We start from the raw sequence: 9821 nt of genomic DNA, 5'->3' as shown, positions 1-9821 counted from the left end.
AACAAATCTGATGTTTAACTCTCTCTTCCCTGTGGAGGCAGCTGCTAGATCCAAATCTGGAACGGGTTCAGTGGGCACAAGTTTGTTGGTTACAGGATACATCATAACATAATGAGAACTTCCCCATATGGAAAGGTCTCTAAGGAAGTTTTGGGGTTCAATTCCATCACTTCTAAATCACCACTGATTCTGAATTATTTTGAACCAATGTTCAATATCAATGCCTTCCATGAATAGGATTCATTTATTCATTCAAAAGTGTATTTAGGGTTGTCTTTTGGTCTTGTTTATGGTTTCCTTTGCTGTGCAAAAGCTTTTAAGTTTCATTAGGTCCCACTTCTTTATTTTTGTTTTTATGTCCATTTCTCTAGGATGTGGGTCAAAAAGGATCTTGCTGTGGGGCTTCCCTGGTGGCGCAGTGGTTGAGAGTCCGCCTGCCGATGCAGGGGACATGGGTTCGTGCCCCGGTCCGGGAAGATCCCACATGCCACGGAGCGGCTGGGCCCGTGAGCCATGGCCGCTGAGCCTGCACGTCCGGAGCTTGTGCTCCGCAATGGGAGAGACCACAACAGTGAGAGGCCTGCATACCGCAAAAAAAAAAAAGGATCTTGCTGTGATTTATGTCATAGAGTGGTCTGCCTATGTTTTCCTCTAAGAGTTTCATAGTTTCTGGCCTTACATTTAGGGCTTTAATCCATTTTGAGCTTATTTTTGTATATGGTGTTAGGGAGTGTTCTAATCTCATACTTTTACATGTAGCTGTCTAGTTTTCACAGCACCACTTATTGAAAAGGCTATCTTTTCTCCAGTGTATATTCTTGCCTCCTTTATCAAAGATAAGGTGATCATATGTGCGTGGGTTTATCTCTGGGCTTTCTATCCTGTTCCATTGATCTATACTTCTGTTTTTGTGCCAGTACCATATTGTCCTGATTACTGTAGCCCCCAGAATGAGAGAAAATATTTGCAAATGAAGCAACTGACAAAAGATTAATCTCTAAAATTTACAAGCAGCTCATGCAGCTCAATAACAAAAAAACAAACAACCCAATCCAAAAATGGGCAGAAGACCTAAATAGACATTTCTCCACAGAAGATATACAGACTGCCAACAAACACATGAAAGGATGCTCAACATCTTTACTCATTAGAGAAATGCAAATCAAAACTACAATGAGATATCATCTCACACCAGTCAGAATGGCCATCATCAAAAAATCTAGAAACAATAAGTGTTGGAGAGGGTGTGGAGAAAAGGGAACACTCTTGCACTGCTGGTGGGAATGTAAATTGATACAGCCACTATGGAGAACAGTATGGAGGTTCCTTAAAAAACTACAAATAGAACTACCATACGACCCAGCAATCCCACTACTGGGCATATACCCTGAGAAAACCATAATTCAGAAAGAGTCATGGGGCTTCCCTAGTGGCGCAGTGGTTGAGAGTCCGCCTGCCGATGCAGGGGACACGGGTTTGTGCCCCGGTCCGGGAAGATCCCACATGCTGCAGAGCGGCTAGGCCCGTGAGCCATGGGTGCTGAATCTGCGCATCCAGAGCCTGTGCTCCGCAATGGGAGAGGCCACAACAGTGAGAGGCCCGCATACCGCAAAAAAAAAAAAGAGTCATGTACCAAAATGTTCATTGCAGCTCTATTTACAATAGACGGGAGATGGAAACAACCTAAGTGTCCATCATCGGATGAATGGATAAAGACGATGTGGCACATATATACAGTGGAATATTACTCAGCCATAAAAAGAAACGAAATTGAGTGATTTGTAGAGAGGTGGATGGACCTAGAGTCTGTCATACAGAGTGAAGTAAGTCAGAAAGAGAAAAACAAATACCGTATGCTAACACATATATATGGAATCTAAGAAAAAGAAAAAAAAACGGTCATGAAGAACCTAGGGGTAAGATGGGAATAAAGACACAGACCTACGAGAGAATGGACTTGAGGATATGGGGAGGGGGAAGGGTAAGCTGTGACAAAGTGAGAGTGGCATGGACATATATACACTACCAAACATAAAATAGATAGCTAGTGGGAAGGAACCACATAGCACAGGGAGATCAGCTCGGTGCTTTGTGACCACATAGAGGGGTGAGATAGGGAGGGTGGGAGGGAGGGAGATGCAAGAGGGAAGAGATATGGGGACGTATGTATATGTATAACTGATTCAGTTTGTTATAAAGCAGAAACTAACACACCATTGTAAAGCAATTATATTCCAATAAAGATGTTACCAAAAAAAAGTGTATTTAGCATCTCCTGTGTGTTCTAGGTGTGCAGGATAATGAGATGAAGGGAACATGTTCCCTTCCTTCAAAGAGCTCCATAAAGGGTGATGCATATATTTGTTTCTCTTGAGAAGGTGGCTAAAAGACCACCATATGAAGCTTCCAAAGTCAATAACTACCAAAAATGTCATCATGAGCTAGAATGAGCACTCTATCTGCAGGGACAAAGTTGATGATGTTTGTGGTCAACCATCTCTGGATTAGTAGGTTATGGTAAATTAGACAAATGTTTTTCCTCCTCCACAATTTCTCATGTGTCATAGGCAGTTAATAGTTGACAAATAGAATGAAGTAGAGCTACAGAATCTACAGTCCCTACAAGGCATTACTTTTTTATTATGATTATGTATTGTAATATTAATATTAATAACTAAATTTGAGTGCTTACTAAGTACCAGGAATAGTTCTAAGTGCTCTATGTGCATTATCTCATTTAATTCTAACAACCCCAAGAGGTAAATATTGCCTTTCCCCTATTTTCATCCTGACTTTACAGATGCAGAAACTGAGGCTCAGACTGACTTGTGTACCTCATTCCCTGCAAAGATTTCCAGAGGCTTCAGCTGAGAAATGCTGACCTGGTTCAAGCTCCTCTCTTTATGAAGCACATTCATCCAGGCTTTATCTCTTCTAGTCAGAGGCTAATATTACTTTGTCAAGAGATGGCCAAAACCCGCAGGTCCCAAATTATGAGATCATTTAGTCATTCAACAAATATCTATTTTGAATCCCCATGTGTTGAGAATACAATGGTAAACAAACACAGGCTCTGCTCTCAGGAGGATTTCAACCTGGTAGAGTAGATTTTTAAATGAGCAGAAATAAGATAGAAAACTATGAGCAGGCACTGAACCCACTGGGCTTCAGCAGCACAGGGTCCAGTCTGAGACTGGCCCTTCAGGTCTCCCACCTCAAACTACTGCAGCTGGACCCCTGAGTTCCAGGCCCTTAGTACAGCTCACACCCTGGAACTGTGCCCTTCTGTGACCAACTTCATTCCACAAGCACCCATGTCATCAGCATCATGGGCAAAACAACACCAAAAACTTACTCTGTGAAGCTCAGTGGAACTAAAGACATAGAGGAAACACCCAGTGGGGATGGCAAGGAGGAGTATCAGATCCTGAAGTACAACTGCTAGGAACTCATAAAGAATCACTAGAAAGAAGAACCCAAGAAAGAATTCACCTAGATGATCAGAAATTGAGCAATAAGGAATTGGAAGAGAACTATGGTCCAAATGAGATACAATGCTGTCCAGCATGAAAGCTGAAGAGCTCTTGGTTCAGGACAGCCCCAGTACTCTCAGGCCTTTCAAAGAAACATGAGGGATTGTCAAATTTCTCAGTAGATGGTATGGGGCTTCCCCATCCTTCTATGGACAGGAGTTGTCCTATGCTAGCTTGCATTTGGAATTCAGTACTCCAATGATAAGTGTGCATCCTTAGACAGTGTGTATTTGGGTTCTGTGCTTGCTCTGATTGGGGTGATATTTGCTTATTTCCAATAAGTGAAAATCACCAACATCATGTTAAGATTCAGTAAATTATTCCTCTCCAAGTTTTTGTCATCTGGGATGCAAGAGACAGTATAATCCCTGAAGAGCAGCTAATGGTCCGGAACATGGAGGAGATTAAGGGTGGAGACCAAATTCCTAGGGAAATCAGGTGGCTGGCTTCTCAGTGAGCTAAAATAGATAATTTATCTCTCACTAGGAGGTCTGAGCCCCACTCCTGTTCCCGTGACTTTACTCATGGCAATCCCCTTGAAACAAAGAACACTGGCTTCTCTTCTACAACTTATTTTAAAGGTGTGGCAACTGACACAATCACCAACACAGGCAATGGCACCATCATTGGACAGATTGCCTCAATAGCTTCAGGAATTGGCAATAGGAAGACAGCCATTGCCACTGAGATTGAGCACTTTGTTAGTATTGTGGCAGAAGTGGCCACTTCACCAGCATCATTTTCTTTATTATCACAGTGCCCATGAAGTATGTCCTGGACTCCACCACCTTCCTCATTGGTGTCACTGTGGCCCATGCACCTGAGGACCTCCTGGTGATTGTCACTGTCACTCCATTAATGACAGAAAAACAGGTGGCCAAGAACTGCCTGGAGATGAACCTGGAAGCAGTGAAGACCTCGGTTCCACCTCTATCATTTGCTTTGACAAGATCGACCCTCAGACTCACAACAGAACCCATGTGTGGTGTGACAATCAGATCTATGTGGCTGACACATGACGAACAGAAAAACCAACTCCTTGCCTGAAGCTCTGGAATCTGGGCCTCCTTATTCAAGATAATAACACTGTATAACCAAGTTGAGTTCAAACAAAGACACAAGAAACCATCATGGAGAAAGTTGTGGTTGGAGGTCATTTTCAGAGGTCATTTTGGGGGATGTGATAAAAATTAGGAAATGAGACTACAAAGTGCCTGGAATCCCTTTTGATTCTACCGACAAATTTCAGCCCCCATACATGAGATGGATGACCCCAGTGACAGATGCTGCCTCACGATGATGAAGAGGCCCCTGAGAAGATCCTAGAGAAGTGCAGCACCATCATTATTGATGTCCTAGAGCAGCCTCGGGTCAAGGGCACAGCTAAGGCCTTCCACACCATGTACATGGAGCTAGGGGGTCTGGAGGAGCCACATTCTGGGTTTCTGTCACCTCTTTCTGCCAGCAATCAAGTTCCCAGAAGCCTACTCATTTGACAGATGTCATGACCTTTCCCACCTCCAGTTTCTGATTTGTGGGCTCTTGTCAAGGACTGATCCCCTTCGGTCCACTGTGCCTGAGGTACTTACCAAATACCAGAGTGCTGGGGTCAAGGTTGTTATGGTCACAAGTGATCATCCCTTCACAGCCAACACTATTGCCAGGTATCATTTCAGCCAACAGTGAGATAGATGGTGGAAGACATTGAAAAAGCCTCAACATTGCTATGGAGCAAGTACACAAATAGGGTAAAGCCACTGTGATGTCCAGTATGGAGCTGAAGGACATAAATCAAGAGCATCTTCGATGAGCTCTTAACCAAGTATTTGGAAACCGTCTTTGCTCAGACATCCCTCCAGCAGAAGCCAATCACTGATGTGAGCTGTCAGAGACAGATGCACTTGTTCCTGTGAGAGAGGATGGGCTTAACGCTTCTCCAGCTCTAAAGAATGCAGATGTTGGGATTGTCATGAGGGTAGCAGTTTCTAAAGGATCCAAAAATGCAGGCCACACAGTCTTACTGGATGACAGTGATGTCTTTGCATCTCTAACCACAGGGTAGAGGAAGGCCACCTAATCTTTGACAACCTAAAGAAGATTATTGCTTATACTCTGACCCAGAACATTGCCAAGCTTTGCATTTTTTTGATTTACACTATTGTCGGGCTTGCCCTGATCACTGGCATCATTACTATCTTGTTCATCAGTTTGGGCACAGACTTAGCTCCCTTATTGCTCTATCCTATGGGAAAGCTGAAAGTGTCATTTTGACCCAGAAACCCCACCATAAGAAAATGGACAGATTGGTGAACAAGTCACTTGCCACATAGTCCTGCCAAAACACTGGCCTCATGCAAGCCCAGGAGCTTTCGTTGTCTATGTCACCATGTACGCACAGAGGAGATTTAGGCCCAGCACTCTCATTAACCTCTGGAGCAATGGAGGAATAACAGCATGAATGACGGGGACGATTGCTATGCCCAAGAATGGACAAGGTATCAGAGGAAATACCTAGAAGGTACAGGCTACACAGCTGCTCTCACTGGCATCATGAACTACCAAATAGCATATCTGATCATGAAGAAGACCTGGAGCAATTTCATCTTCCAACAAGGTCCTTCCAGAAATAAAGCCATCTGGCTAGGGATTGCCTCACAGCTTATCATAGCAGTAATTCTCTCCTATGGCACTGGAAGTGCCACAGCCCTAGATTTCACCAGGCTCCTGGCTCAGGATTGGTTTGTAGATATGCCACATCCATATCTTCTGCTTTGGGTGTATAATGATGTGTAAAAACTTTTCATCAGACTTTACTGTGGAAACTGTTGGGATAATATATCACTAACACCATCTTTTTGCCCAAGTGTCCCAACTTCACATTGGTGATGATCTTCAGTTCTCTTGTGTAATAATGACATCATCCAAATTTATACCAGAGAAAGACAAAAACTATATGAAAGGCACTCAATTGATGTTTTGTACTTTACAGCTGAGATTTGACTATTTATGTGTAAATTTTATCTCTATCTCCGGTTTTAAAATATGTAAATTTCAAGGTGATGATGTAGAGAAGAAACACTTATTTGTATATACATAGATTTCCAAGATATTACGTAATCTTGTGTAACCCAGATATCAGCTGGGGTCTCCCTGCTTTTAAGCTCTAGGTAGGATTTCTCATACCTCTATTCTACATCCTGTTGAAGATCAATGCCTTTCTCAAGATGTCTGTGAGTTCCTGGGGAAACTGGCCACTTTGCTCAAAAATCCAGCTCAAGATTTGCAGGAAATGGAGAAGGGGGCAAGATTACATCATGAGAACATGGACATGCCCCACTTTGACTCTCAGATGTTGCCACAGCATGCTTTCCCTGCCATGTCACCCCTCACCTCCAACTCTCAGCATCTCACTGGTCCATCCATTTTTTTTTATTAGTTTCTGCTTTATAACAAAGTGAATCAGTCATACATATACATCTGTTCCCACATCCCTTCCCTCATGCATCTCCCTCCCTCCCACCCTCCCCATCCCACCCCTCCAGGCAATCACAAAGCACCCAGGTGATCTCCCTGTGCTCTGCGGCTGCTTCCCACTATCTATCTACCTTACGTTTGGTAGTGTATATATGTCCATGCCTCTCTTTCGCTTTGTCACAGCTTACCCTTCCCCCTCCCCATATCCTCAAGTCCATTCTCAAGTAGGTCTGTGTCTTTATTTCTGTCTTACCCCTATGTTCTTCGTGACATTTTTTTTCTTAAATTCCATATATATGTGTCAGCATACAGTATTTGTCTTTCTCTTTCTGACTTACTTCACTCTGTATGACAGACTCTAGGTGCATCCGCCTCATTACAAATAGCTCAATTTCATTTCTTTTCATGGCTGAGTAATATTCCATTGTATATATGTGCCACATCTTCTTTACCCATTCATCCGATGATGGACACTTAGGTTGTTTCCATCTCCGGGCTATTGTAAATAGGGCTGCTATGAACATTTTGGTACATGTCTCTTTTTGAATTATGGTTTTCTCAGGGTATATGCCCAGTAGTGGGATTGCTGGGTCATATGGTAGTTCTATTTGTAGTTTTTTAAGGAACCTCCATACCGTTCTCCATAGTGGCTGTACCAATTCACATTCCCACCAGCAGTGCAAGAGTGTTCCCTTTTTTCCACACCCTCTCCAGCATTTATTGTTTCTAGATTTTTTGATGATGGCGATTCTGACTGGTGTGAGATGATATCTCATTGTAGTTTTGATTTGCATTTCTCTAATGAGTAAAGATGTTGAGCATCCTTTCATGTGTTTGTTGGCAGTCTGTATATCTTCTGTGGAGAAATGTCTATTTAGGTCCTCTGCCCATTTTCGGATTGGGTTGTTTGTTTTTTTGTTATTGAGCTGCATGAGCTGCTTATAAATTTTGGAGATTAATCCTTTGTCAGTTGCTTCATTTGCAAATATTTTCTCCCATTCTGAGGGTTGTCTTTTTGGTCTTGTTTATGGTTTCCTTTGCTGTGCAAAAGCTTTTAAGTTTCATTAGGTCCCATGTGTTTATTTTTGTCTTTATTTCCATTTCTCTAGGAGGTGGGTCAAAAAGGACCTTGCTGTGATTTATGTCATAGAGTGTTCTGCCTATGTTTTCCTCTAAGAGTTTGATAGTGTCTGGCCTTACATTTAGGTCTTTAATCCATTTTGAGCTTATTTTTGTGTATGGTGTTAGGGAGTGATCTAATCTCATACTTTTACATGTCCCTGTCCAGTTTTCCCAGCACCACTTATTGAAGAGACTGTCCTTTCTCCAATGTACATTCCTGCCTCCTTTATCAAAGATAAGGTGACCATATGTCCGTGGGTTTATCTCTGGGCTTTCTATCCTGTTCCATTGATCTATCTTTCTGTTTTTGTGCCAGTACCATACTGTCTTGATTACTGTAGCTTTGTAGTATAGTCTGAAGTCAGGGAGCCTGATTCCTCCAGCTCCATTTTTCATTCTCAAGATTGCTTTGGCTATTCGGGGTCTTTTGTGTTTCCATACAAATTGTGAAATTTTTTGTTCTAGTTCTGTGAAAAATGCCAGTGGTAGTTTGATAGGGATTGCATTGAATCTGTAGATTGCTTTGGGTAGTAGCGTCATTTTCACAATGTTGATTCTTCCAATCCAAGAACATGGTACATCTCTCCATCTATTTGTATCATCTTTAATTTCTTTCATCAGTGTCTTATAATTTTCTGCATACAGGTCTTTTGTCTCCTTGGGTAGGTTTATTCCTAGATATTTTATTCTTTTTGTTGCAATGGTAAATGGGAGTGTTTCCTTGATTTCACTTTCAGATTTTTCATCATTAGTATATAGGAATGCCACAGATTTCTGTGCATTAATTTTGTATCCTGCAACTTTACTAAATGCATTGATTAGCTCTAGTAGTTTTCTGGTAGCATCTTTAGGATTCTCTATGTATAGTATCATGTCATCTGCAAACAGTGACAGCTTTACTTCTTCTTTTCCGATTTGGATTCCTTTTATTTCCTTTTCTTCTCTGATTGCTGTGGCTAAAACTTCCAAAACTATGTTGAATAAGAGTGGTGAGAGTGGGCAGCCTTGTCTTGTTCCTGATCTCAGTGGAAATGGTTTCAGTTTTTCACCATTGAGGACGATGCTGGCTGTGGGTTTGTCATATATGGCCTTTATTATGTTGAGGAAAGTTCCCTCTATGCCTACTTTCTGCAGGGTTTTTATCATAAATGGGTGTTGAATTTTGTCGAAAGCTTTCTCTGCATCTATTGAGATGATCATATGGTTTTTCTCCTTCAATTTGTTAATATGGTGTATCACGTTGATTGATTTGCGTATATTGAAGAATCCTTGCATTCCTGGAATAAACCCCACTTGATCATGGTGTATGATCCTTTTCATGTGCTGTTGGATTCTGTTTGCTAGTATTTTGTTGAGGATTTTTGCATCTATGTTCATCAGTGATATTGGCCTGTAGTTTTCTTTCTTTGTGACATCCTTGTCTGGTTTTGGTATCAGGGTGATGGTGGCCTCGTAGAATGAGTTTGGGAGTGTTCCTCCCTCTGCTATATTTTGGAAGAGTTTGAGAAGGATAGGTGTTAGCTCTTCTCTAAATGCTTGATAGAATTCGCCTGTGAAGCCATCTGGTCCTGGGCTTTTGTTTGTTGGAAGATTTTTTATCACAGTTTCAATTTCAGTGCTTGTGATTGGTCTGTTCATATTTTCTATTTCTTCCTGATTCAGTCTTGGCAGGTTGTGCATTTCTAAGAATTT

General features: G+C 41.9%; 2 pseudogenes across 2 annotated transcripts; both read left to right on the top strand.

The window, feature by feature from the left end:
• Nucleotides 1-3566: 3566 nt before the first annotated feature.
• On the top strand, nt 3567-4552 carry LOC307057465 (potassium-transporting ATPase alpha chain 2-like; annotated as a pseudogene). The gene has a single exon. The product of its transcript is annotated as a potassium-transporting ATPase alpha chain 2-like (transcript).
• A 111-nt stretch (nt 4553-4663) lies between these two features.
• LOC307057464 (potassium-transporting ATPase alpha chain 2-like) lies at nt 4664-6326 on the top strand (annotated as a pseudogene). Its single transcript has 2 exons — nt 4664-4685; nt 4745-6326. The product of its transcript is annotated as a potassium-transporting ATPase alpha chain 2-like (transcript).
• The last annotated feature ends 3495 nt before the right edge of the window (nt 6327-9821 follow it).

The sequence above is a fragment of the Hyperoodon ampullatus genome, assembly GCF_949752795.1.
Source record: "Hyperoodon ampullatus genome assembly, chromosome: 8".
Lineage (NCBI taxonomy): Eukaryota > Metazoa > Chordata > Mammalia > Artiodactyla > Ziphiidae > Hyperoodon > Hyperoodon ampullatus.
Note: the sequence above shows the minus strand (reverse complement) of the source record. Positions and strands in the feature narration are given on the sequence as shown.